General features: G+C 40.2%; 1 protein-coding gene across 1 annotated transcript in view; it reads right to left on the bottom strand.

The window, feature by feature from the left end:
- The window catches only part of LCOR (ligand dependent nuclear receptor corepressor), a 57349-nt gene that overhangs the window by 14078 nt on the left and 30973 nt on the right, over positions 1–12298 (bottom strand). The window lies entirely within an intron of this gene.

The following is a 12298-nucleotide window of genomic DNA, read 5'->3' as shown; positions in this document are numbered from 1 at the left end:
AGGCCATCTGGACGGCTTTAACCTATACAAGTTGATTTGATCCGCCTTGTCCCGCAGTACCTTCTGCAGCTTTCTGTATGGGGGTCCTTAGAATAGCTTTCCATTTCCAGTTTGTTCCTACAATTGGGCAGGAATCATTTGTGAAGATGGCATTATCACTTTTCATTCTCTGGTAGTTGGTTATTTGGTGGGGCCCCCTCAGCATGTGTCATCGCTCCTCTTCTTCAAAAGATAGTCCAAAACTCTCATCTTCAAGCCATCTTCTTATGATTTCCAGAATCTCAGTGAGATTAGGATTTCCTATCTAGGTTCCCTGTGTGATCAGTGTGATCCAGTTGCTCCACACAGCATCAGTGGCATGATGCGTAGAAGGAACCTTCCCTTTGAACACCCAGCCCAGCACTGGTAGCTGGGTTCACAGAAGCAGCTGTGCTTTGGTGACAATCACTTCTGAGGTGGCTTGAACCCCTTTGTAGGCTGCAAGAATCTCTTTCTCAATTGGGGTACAGCTGGCCTCAGACCCTTTGTATCCCCGACTCCAGAATCCCAACGGTCATCCTCGGGTCTCCTCAGGTTTCTGTCAGAGGCTCCAGGAAGGACCATTCTCCCTAGCCAGAGTGTAGAGAACTTTTTTTACATCCTGCCCTGTCCTGACTGGCCAAAGGCCTACTGCATGGGAAATCTCCTGTTTAATTTGTTCAAAAGCTTGATGTTCAGGGCCCCACTGGAAATCATTTTTCTTTTGTGTCATGAGATTGAAGGGGCTTACCATTGTACTGTATTCTGGGACACACATCCTCCAAAAGCCCACAGCACATTGGAAGGCCTATGTTTCTTTCTTGTTGGTTGGTGAGGTTGAAATCTGGCAGTGTCCACCTTGCCACTTTACTCTTGGAAACTGAATTTCTTGAGCAGGTGCCTTAACCTTACTTTGTTTAATGGCAAGCTTTCAGGACAATCTGGATTATCTTCTCTCCTCTCTCGAAGACTTCCTCAGCTGTGTTTCCCCCTATGATGGTGTCATCGATGTACTGCAGATGTTCTGGAACCTTACCCTCTTCCAGTGCAGTCTAGATCAGTCCATTGCACACTCCTACAAGTGAAAACAAACTGGGGCTTGCACTCTGCTGCCAAAGGAACAGAGAAAAATTATTGGCAATGTCAATGGCCGCATGCCACTTTACTGCCTTGGACTCCAGCTCATATGAAGATCCAGCACGGCTGGCACAGAAGCACTCAGTGGTGGAATGATTTAATTCAGGCCAAGGTAATCCACAGTCAGACTCCAATCTCCACTGGACTTACGCACAAGCCATAGAGGGCTGTTAAAGGGTGAATGAGTCTTGCTGACCATCCCTTGGCTCTCCAGTTCATGAATCATCTTATGGATGGGAATCACAGAATCTCAGTCGCTGCAGTATTGCCGATGGTGCACTGTTGCTGTGGCAATTGGTACCTGTTGTTACAGCAGAGGGTGGTCTGAGAGACCAGGCATGGTATTCAGTTGTCTGATTTGCCCTGTCTCTAGAGCAGCTATCCTAAAAGCCCAGCAATGTCATTTTGGGTCTTGAGATAGTCTATGCTGAGGATGCTGGGGACCTCTGGACCAGTCACAATGGGGTGTTTCTGCCACTCCTTCTCAGGCAAGCTCATTTCAGTGTCCAATACAGTCAGTTGCTGGGATTCCTCCTGTCACCTCAGAAATAGAAATGCATTCCACTCCCACATACCTTGATGACATCAGGCTACACTGAATGCTGGTGTCAACCAAAGCCATAAACCTTTGTGGGTCAGACATGCCAAGCCATTGGATCCACACAGTCCAATAGATCTGATTGTCCCTTTCCCCTGTCTGGCTAAAGGTAGGGCCCCTCTAATCCCAGTCATGGTACACACTGCTCTCCTCCTGTAAATATGACCTTGAGGTCCCTTCAAGAGGGTCAGTCATATCATCATTCCTTTACCACCTGGAGTCTTGTCTATGAGAGACTGGAGCAGCATTGACCCTAGATGAGCTTCTCGCAGTTGTTCCTCCTTTCAGTTCCTGTATCTGGGTGGCTAAGGAAGAGGTGGGTTTTCCACCCCACTTCTTCATGTCTTCTCCATGCTCCTGAAGGAAAAACCAGAGGTTACCTCATGGAGTGTATCCTCTCTACTTGGCTGGGGGACACCTGGTCCTAATGGCAGAGACTCTTCTGGTTCTGGCAAGATGTGGTAAATTCCTTCCTTAACCTCCTCCCTCAGTTTCTGGTGGTCCTCTTCAATTTTCTCTTCCAAGCTCCAGACCTACCCAGCCAGTTTTGTTTCCACAGATGAGATGTGAGTGCATAACAGGGCAGTGACAGCGTCCTTGTAAAGTCTTAGTTTATTGACCAATGCACCCACCTTGTCCTCTCTTTCCTTCCATTGCAGTGTTGCTAAGTAGTGGGAATATATTTCTGGTCCAAGCCATGTGAATTTCAAGCACATTTGTGATGTGCACTGGACATCATCTGGGCTCTTAGGGAATTTCTTACCTTCCAAAAAAATTATCTCCAGCACGCCAATTCCCTTAGGCATTAGCTACCTTGTTCCATTGTGCTCCATATTCCTTCTTGCACATGGACGTCCCCTTTACAAAGGTATCTGGCCCTTTTACTTGCTAGTAGCCACTGCCAGAGGCTGAGAGCTTCCTGGGTTTCCCTGATCCCCTGGGTCAATGACCACATTCTGGGACAGCGATCCCAGTTGCCCAGCCTCGCATCCTTTCAGAATGGTGTCATTAGCTGCGACATCCCAGATGCAGAGCAGCCAGCTCAGAATGGACTCATTTACCTGGCGGGTGAACTCCCTCTGCAGCTCACACAGCTCACCCAGGGACAGAGACCAAGTGATGATCTCCAGCTCCGTCTCTTCCACTGGGTGCGAAGGTCCTGCTGTCTCCTCGTCAGTCACTATGCTGACTGATTTGCTCTTCAATTTCCTTTTCTGAACAGGGGCAACTGCTACTGACTTAGGCTGTCCTGGCTCAGTGACAGTTTGTGTGGACACAGTGCCTGCTGATTTGCTTCTTTTTTCCTCCTCCTCCTGAATATGCTGAACCACACCAAGCTTGGTCCTGACTCCAAGCATGGTGTACACAGCACAGGCCTTACAGAGAAGACAGAGCAACACTAACAACAAGATTATGGTGTCCTTGACATCCAGACAGAACTCAATATTTTCAAAAACTGCTGTGTTGGGCCTGAAAGGCTGGAAGAAACCATTCTCTACTCTTCCCGTAATTGGCTGGGTGTGATTTTTAACAAGTTCCCAGAATCACCAGCCCAGATCAGGACAGGAGAACAAAACTGAATATACATTCTGAATGAGGTTTATTGCTACTGATATTATCATGCAATAGACATAAAGAACTAACAAAACCATTTTCATACCATTACCTGGCCTCAAAAGGAGCATCACACCTGGCAAATAGTTCCCCATATGCAGAAAAATATAGAGAGCAAGGTGCAACATCCATGCAAACATGTCAAGCATCATGGTGAATAGGCAATTTCTGTAATACAATGCAAATCGGCAATTCCGACTTCTCTCAGGATGCCATACATTAGGTGCTAAAATATGTGCTGGTTTGAAGGTCAACCAGAGGGAGGAATTAACCCCACACAAATACCTTGCAAGTGATTTCCAGATGGAGCTACAATTTAATAGGAAAGTTACAATAAAGGCAATAGTACAGAAACACTGGCTTAAACTGACAGAGCCAGAGTACAACTGGGCACGCTGTTGGTCAGGGTGGTGGTGGCACTCTGATTAAATGGTGGTTGCAGTCCCATTGAAATGATAGACGTGGAATTGTCAAAGCAGCAGTCCTGTGGAAAGGTCTGGTCCTTCCCTGGAGGTCCAGTGGTGCTTCCCCCAAGTCCCCAAACCTCAAGATCATACACCCTCAAATCCAGGCAGGAACGTTCAGTACCTCCCCGAGGGCAGGGAATTTTACAATAGAATGATGTCATCCTATGAGACATTGGATATTTTGGGGAGTCTTTGATGCTGCATTAGCAGAGATGACCCCCCTTAGGCTGGGTGTAACAAAGAGAACGCTACACCCAACTCATAGGTGGTGTATGCAGCTGTTACAAAGGACCCACCACTAACAGTTCATCAGAGGGTGATGATGGTGGTGATAGGATACATACTTTGGTCACACCTTACACTATAACCCAAGACATAAATGCAACAGAAGCCTGTAAGATCTGATAACTATACAGAAGAGTCCATTATAAAGAAGAATTTAGATATCATACACAATTTGGCTGCAAATCTCCTATCTAGGACTATTTGGCTATTATTTTTAGATCCAAGAAACAACAGTTGAAGGCAAAACAGACCCAGTTCTTCTTACTCCATACATTCTTCATGCAAATTAAGCAAAATTGACCAAGCATTAACAACAAACAGGACCTTTTGTGAGGAAGCTCAGTAATAGCTACTTTTAAGTGCAATAAATTTAACTTAGCTGTTACAACACCTACAATGAAATAAAATCCATTCTCAGAATTGGAAGCAGCTGAGTAATCTCAAGAATATACTCAAACTAGGGTAATTAAGCATGTGAGATGCCACTATACATCATTAATTTTAAATACACCCGAGAAACTAGAAGACAAGATTACAAAAATACAAAATCTAAATGCTTAGGTTCCACCCCCAGATGTACACACCTTTTCTCATTTCTTTCAGTTTAATGCCTTGTTCCTGCTCAGAAGAAAAATCTCTTTACTGGCCCTCTCCTTCCACTTTCATTTTAAGCTATATTAAAGATACCTGTATTTACCTACTCCAGGAATGTATACACAGCCACTCTTTGGCTTCAGGGAGTGTTTTGTTTTGCTAACCTTTATAAAGTATAAGTTACCAGAATATCTAGGCTGCATCTGTTTTTTTGGCCTCTACTATAGAAGTTGATTTCAGATTCATATCCACATGGAACTAGAAGGGAAAAACTGGAAATTCATTTCTAAACCACAATAAATGAAAAATAAGCAACTCTTAAGTTTGTGCTGTCTCAACTTCAAAAGGTTTAAGAAGCAAGGTTATATGACAAGCCCACAGTAAATTAGCAAACACAGCAGTCACATGAACTGAGTACTAAGGGTAACAATACCAAATGCTGTGGACTCTGGCCTGAACCACATGGACAGGCTTTCACATCGTATTTGTGATTCAACAGCTCCCAAAAGCAAAGGGAGATATTATCTCAAGGTACAGAGACAAAGTAATATTTTATGACAAACAGAAATACAAGGAACATGTGATGACAGAGCTAACAGCTGAGTAAAAACATCTTTGATTCTGTGAAGGTAAGAGCCTGCAGAAGTGAAGGCCTCACAAAATAACTGATGTTTTCTTCCATAGCAGAGATTCAAACCTGCTTGCTCCCATAGGAGAAACTTCTATTGAGACAGATTTTAATTCTTTCATATGAAATTGAATGAATGGTTAGCTATAATAAAAGTGTCCACCTCTGTGCCAGGCATTGCTGTACCAGTAACCAGTAGCAGTTCACTGGCATTTTATGAACACACTGAAAATGCAGTTGTACTTCTACAATACTAAAACACATTAAGTATCTGTACATGATTTCACAATAAAGGTATTTCTGGATAGTAAGCCAAATATCTTCTGAGAGATATTACTCTTCAGGTGGAAATTCACAGAACACACTTGTATCCTCTTCTTGTGTTGCTGCATCTGATAAAGCCTTATGCAGGATCTATCCTAGTTATTGACAGAGTCTGAGATCAGCTCCATTATCTTGTAGGCATTACCAGGATAACAGTAAACTCATCAGTTTGCATAAAAAGCAGATGTGCAAAATAACTAGTAATATAAGTAATCTAGGCACACAGAAATGTTGGAATAATCACTGAAATTTCTAAGCCTTTAAAGAAGTTTGCTTTACAAGGAAACTCTGCAGACTGATGCAGAGATTTGCCTAGATAAGATCCATTAGCTTTAACTGGCATCCTCTATCTAAAGTCCCATGAACCTTTGCAAAAAACTTTTTAATTCAAGAGACAAATAGAATTCAGACTTCAAGGAAACATTACTCCTCCAACCTTATCTGACACCCTGCCCTTTAACAGACTATAGCTCTGGAAGAAGCCTAAAATAAAAACAATCCTTGGCCAACACAATGCATGTCAAATCTTCCTAGCACTTTCTGCATCTGTAACAAGACACTGTAAATACTAGCCTGGCAACTCAGCCAAAAAATAGTCCAGTAGCACCCTGCCTCACCATAAACAAATGTATTTTATATTACTCATATAAAGGAAACATAAGAAGAGTACCATTTAATCTACTGAATCTAACCAAAGCTGTACACTTGCTACATAGAAAAGGAATGCAGAAAAAGGGATCAGCCAGAAGAAAAAAATTCGAAGTGGCTTATGCTGGTGAACAGCTCAGTAAAGGATCTCTTGATCTGCACTCAGGAGAGGAGAGGAATAATAGCAAGAAAATGGCAGTGCTTAGTTTTTATCCCCCCAATTAAGGAGCATCTCCTTACATGTATGGTTTTTACCAGTGTTTATGCTAAGACATCAAAATAAAGAAATACAGTTATATAAAAGAGTCAGATTTAACCTCACACTTTGAATAAAAAAAGTCTTTGGGCATCCTCAGTACAGCATTGACTATGTGAGACAAAATATACTGGAAATAGTTCTACTTATTGCACTTTTAAATTGTTTTCTTATCCATTGTACCATAGTTATTCCATGAATCTGCAGGTTTTTTCACTCTGGAAGGAAAATTCTAGCTTTCACACTAAGTATTTGATTGTGATTGCTATTCTACTTCCACAAGTGAAGTGTTTTTGTTTGGTTTGGGAGTGTCTGGTTGGTTGATTTCTGTTGGTTTTTGTTTTGCGGGTTTTTTTTTTTGATTGGGTTTTTTTTTTTTTTTTTTTTTTTTTTTGGTTTTTTTTTTAATGTTTTACATTTTCTAGTATTTCTTCCCAATAACCATTACTTAGAACCACTACTTTCAGGTTTACCCAGTCTACAGTCCTAAATCACACCAAACATTTCAGTAACAATATGCAGGTAGTAGGAAGAAAAAAAACCCAATAACATCTAGATAGCATTTTCATTGGTTATAAATACCCTGAAAAAAACGCCCAATCAGTTACTTTTAGGTATTATTTATAACACGGGATTCTTTCTGTTCTCTTTGTGCTTCTCTTCAGGTGGGAAGCATGCCCCAGAGCATTCCTAGAATCCACCAGTGAACATGCAGTATCACTCTATTGAACAATACACCTTCAGAGGAAGATACCTGGAGTGGTTTACACGTGCTCCTTGAGGGCTAAAGCTCTTTTTGTACATTAAAATAAACAGCATAACTATGTAATTAAGTCAAAGAGCTCAGGTTTTTAAAACTCAAGGTCAATGTGTGACCTTGCAAGACCACCTAATCCTGGGCAGCCCAGCCTCGTCAGCACTAGTGCTGGATGCTCACTGAGAGCCTTCTTGTAGGAAATGTTGATACAGCAATTCCAAATGCTAAACTGCTGACATGAAGAGAACTCTATGATGCAGCCTGTTGTTGTGTAGATGTGCAAACAGCAGTTTCATGTTTAAGCCACAGCACACACACAGATGGAATGGGAAGGGCCCACAAGCCAGAATAGGATGAGATAATTCCTATCCATCTTCAGGGAGAAAAAGGAGGGGGGCTGCCCAGAGACCACTCATGGCTGACTGGTAAACCCATGGACCCTAGGGATAAAATCCAGCCTCCCACCCTGCCTCAAAGCAAAATCAGGAACACTGAGTAAGAAAGGAATGTTACAACATCCCTAAGCTGTCTTCTCCAATGCTTTTTTTTCCTTAAGATTGTACAGATTTTTAATTCATAGCCAACACAAAGGAGAACAATTTTTCTGTAGACAACCTTTAAGGGTACCATACACTTCTTTCCTTCTACCTGCAAGAGAATATCATTCTTGTTGCTTTTATTTCGATTCTATACAGTTTGTTTACATGTCTCAAAATTCTATGGTCATTTGAGGCTTCACCAGCATTCAGGTTTTCCTCTCCAGGTATTAACACAAATTCTTCTCTTGAAACCGTCCATAAAGTCACTTACTACTTTGACAATCCTATCACTTTTATGACATCTGTAACTTGTGACTTGACAAAACAGGTCTGTCTTTAATTTATCAAGATCAGTTTTAATTCTGAGCATGTCCTTCAAAGCATCTACAACTGCTCCCAGCTTAGTATTAATAAAAATTCAGATGGTTTACTCAGTTTTAAGACCTCCCTCACTTACTGAATATATATACCTTTATAGTAAGATGACTGACATCATATTTATCAAATTCAAAACAAACAACTTCACTGATCCATAGCTATTGACTATCATTTATTGTCTATAGTAGGGGGAAAAGAAATATATCAGTGGAATATAAATGTAAGCATCTTGTGGTGTGGAACCACAACATGCTTACATTAACACTGATACACAAAAAAGCTCCTGCATTACTACTAAACACATCTGGAGATTATCACAATCTCTTCAAGTTTTAGCCTCCATATCAAATTATTTTAAAATGACACAATACAAAACTGACAGTCTAAATGCTTGAGTTTTTTAAGTGATGAAATCCATTTAAAATGTTTTATAGCATGCTCCAGCACACTTAGGGAACTCTACACAGCTTAAACACATTCTAAAGCCATAGAAAATTGTAAGAGTTCTGCAACTTCAACTCATTTTCAGATATTTCTTTCGCCATCTTCAATTATTCTACAAGTTAATGCTTTAGATGAGTGATAACTTCTCTTCAGAATTATTCAGACATTTACTACAGTTCATTTCTTACTGGTTATGTTCCTCCATAGTCAAAGGTCATCAGATTTGTGTAAAACAATTACAAGCTTTTAAAAATACCCAAATCATAATAGAGTAATTTTGAATTTTAAAATAACTTCTTCAAATTCTGTACCTTAACACACTTCTTCACAAATGAAAGAATTGTGAGAGGTCCTTTCACTGAAGCCCAGGTATTTCAGAGAACTTTGCAGACCAGAATAAATCTTCTGGCATCAAACAGCCTACAAATCCAGAATATGCTCCTGGAAGTAATATTTAAGCTACAAAAATTGCAAGAGAGAAAATATCTATAAAATAGTTAATGTGCTTAGGAGTATTATCCTTCTTGTTCTGCTCTCACCAGCTAATGAGATTAGTTGTTTCCATGTGTGTGTGTTCATTTTTTCTCTTAACACACATGAATTGCTTTATGTCACTGTAGACAATAGTGTTTTCTTTTCCACATGAATATACTCAACTGAACATTCTTAAAGAATTAATTTTCCAGTTTCTCCTTTCTTCTGGCCTTTCTTAAACTAGGCTTGATCTCCAGCTATGAGCAAATGACACTAGAGACTGCCTAATTTGATACAAACATTCTACATGGTGCCAAAGATCTCTCCTGTAATCACAGCTTAGTCAGATTATTTAACAAACCACAAAGAAAAATTAGGAATCATAATTAAAAAGAGATAAGGCAAGTACACTTCAATCCATCGCAAGTGACGAGTCTTTGCTGTACCACAACCTTTTAGAAGGAAAAGTGATAAAGACCACAAGCAATAGAGAATTACCAAAATTGCATATTATCCAAATGTGAATTTGTCAGATTTGGTCCCATAGAACCCAATCTTTCTCTCACCTTATGGAGGCAGCCAGAGCTGCTAAATATTTTGGGGTTTTTTTGTCTTTCAAGGTATCTGTACATTTCTGCACACAGGCACCCACGTTAATAACCTGGTAGCGGCACCTTAGGTAGACAGTTATTTTCCTATCACACCATACAGAAACAATTGTGTATTCTGCATTCTGTGATGAAAAGAAAAAATCCAGTTTCTAAAAGTTTTATATTACTGGACATAACCCTTTGGATTTATGAAAAAAATGTATCTGGAAGATGCTGGCTCCCTACTTTGTATTTTATTATCTCTTTCAAATGAAGATACTTAAGTCCATTTCTCTAACAACCTGTTTTGTATTTTGACTGCCAAAAAATGCAGGTATTTGCTCAGTATTTGCAATTAGAACTGCTGCTACAAATAAATTAATCTTTTTAGAATACTTCAGCAGATGGTTTTCCATCCTTTGAAGAAGTCATGTAATTGAACTTGACTGCCTGCAAGAGCAACAACGACTATCACTGAAAGAGTGGGACAGCTAATGTGGATTCTTACCCTGTAAGCAGCTCTGCCAATAAACTAACACTGGCCTCCAATTCTCACCCTAAAGTCCAGAACTAATTTTTACTTATGCATAACTACTGGTCTCCTAAGTTACAGGTAATTCTTATGGGCAAATGAAATCCAGAAAAAAAAAAAAAAATGGAGATATTTACTGGTTTTGAACTTGTTACACTAGGTACCTACATGTCACTTACAGGTGAAAATCAAGTACATTGCTTGATTATTCAACTAATCCAAAAGGAGGTATTGGTAATTATGTATTCAAAAAAAACCCCAAAAACCAGGCCAGCCACAGCCACATGCTATCATAATACATGGCTTGTGGCTATCCCACTCCCAGTTACAGCATCATTTACAGACCTTTTCAATCTGTAACTCAGCACTTATGCAAGCACCAACCCAAACCATGCCACCGTGCCCAGTTCTTTTCAAAACAAGGTGAGAGGATGCACATGAACAGCCTGCAACTCCCTGAAGAATTAAAGATCATTCCAGATGCTCAATGGAAGAGATGTCAAATAAACTAGTATGATCCCAAAATTAGTTGAACTAAATTAGCTGAAAACTGTCCATTATTTAGCTAAATATCAAATTAAGTTACAACCTTTCTTCCAACAATTTGTTCTCTGATCTTATAATTCCAATTAAGATGTTGTCAAATTCACAATATTTGAAGGCTCTTGTGAAAGAATCATATTTAACTCTGTATTGCAAGCTAATGACATCAGTGCTAGCGGGACATCAATCTGCTGCACACACAGTGGAAAGGAAGCACTCCCATCCTACCATCTCTCAGATGACACACAAAAACCCTAGACCTGAAAGGACACGTATTATTCCTTCAGAAACAAAACAAACAAGAAGACAAGCCAAAAAGCCAAAATACCCAAACCCAACAGAATTGTCAGAGAGGCTGGAGGGCAGTAAGACTGCCTTTTTCAATACCTACCCATACACTGTCCAATTGGCCCACACTATGACCAGTCTCTCACCCACCACAAAATAAATTTCTGAATCAATTCAATGGCTTCACTAGAGCTGTGCTTAACACCAGATTTTGTCCTTTTATGAGATGAGGTAAGAAAAAAGACAGAACTCCTTACACAAGAAGCATACATACATGTTACCTGCTGTCAGTCTCAACGAAATAACTATGACTTACATCTGTTCTAAATGCAAGCATTCCTAAACGTCCTCTTTTCCCTTAATAAAAGCTGTAATACAGAAACACACATGAACTGGCAGCATGGCAAATATCAATGCCACAAGGCACTTCCTTTATGGACAAGCCATGCAGCTACGTTTTAGCTGCTGCAGAGGAAAGAGTGCTTTTGTTTCATTCCTAAGTTGAAAGAGATCCATTCTGGTGCTGTTTTATATTGGGCAGGAAGAAGCAGTAGTTACAAATTTCAGTAAATGAAGTTTTGCCAAGACAGATGATCCTTCCTTCCTATGTTATAGAACAATCACAATTTCAATATGTGGGCTGAACAATAATCAGTATAGCACCATAGCTTTTGTTTTATATATGACTATAATCGCCTTAGGAAAATAAACTGCAAGTTTATTGTGTTGGCAAACCTGATTTGTCCATGTTTAGGTTTTGACTTCATTATGAACAAGCACAGCACAAAATCTACCATGCAGAAGAGCACTTTAATAAAAGGATATGGCCCACAGGGCCATGATTCCAAGACACAGAACAATTCTAGATTGTTAAAATGGACCACACTTCCATACAGAAGATAAGTCCATCACCTGACTGTAGCAAACATGCACAAGCCACAGTCTGGCTCCCTTGGGGAGGGTTTAATGATTCTCAACAAGATCCCTTACAAAGAACTCAAGAAAACCCAAAACAAATAAAAAACACCAAACAGAAAGAGGTAATGCACGGGGGAAAAAATAGAAACCCACTATCTGTATTACATACTACAAAGAAAAAGTTGCAGAGAAAGAGGCAAGTCTGTTCATTAACTTGCATATTTTAATTCAGAAAACCTTTTTCCAAAGGAGAAGAAAGGGGTAGG

Source organism: Vidua macroura, chromosome 8 (assembly GCF_024509145.1).
Source record: "Vidua macroura isolate BioBank_ID:100142 chromosome 8, ASM2450914v1, whole genome shotgun sequence".
NCBI classification, from domain to species: Eukaryota; Metazoa; Chordata; class Aves; order Passeriformes; family Viduidae; genus Vidua; species Vidua macroura.
This window is presented reverse-complemented; position numbering and strand designations above follow the sequence as displayed.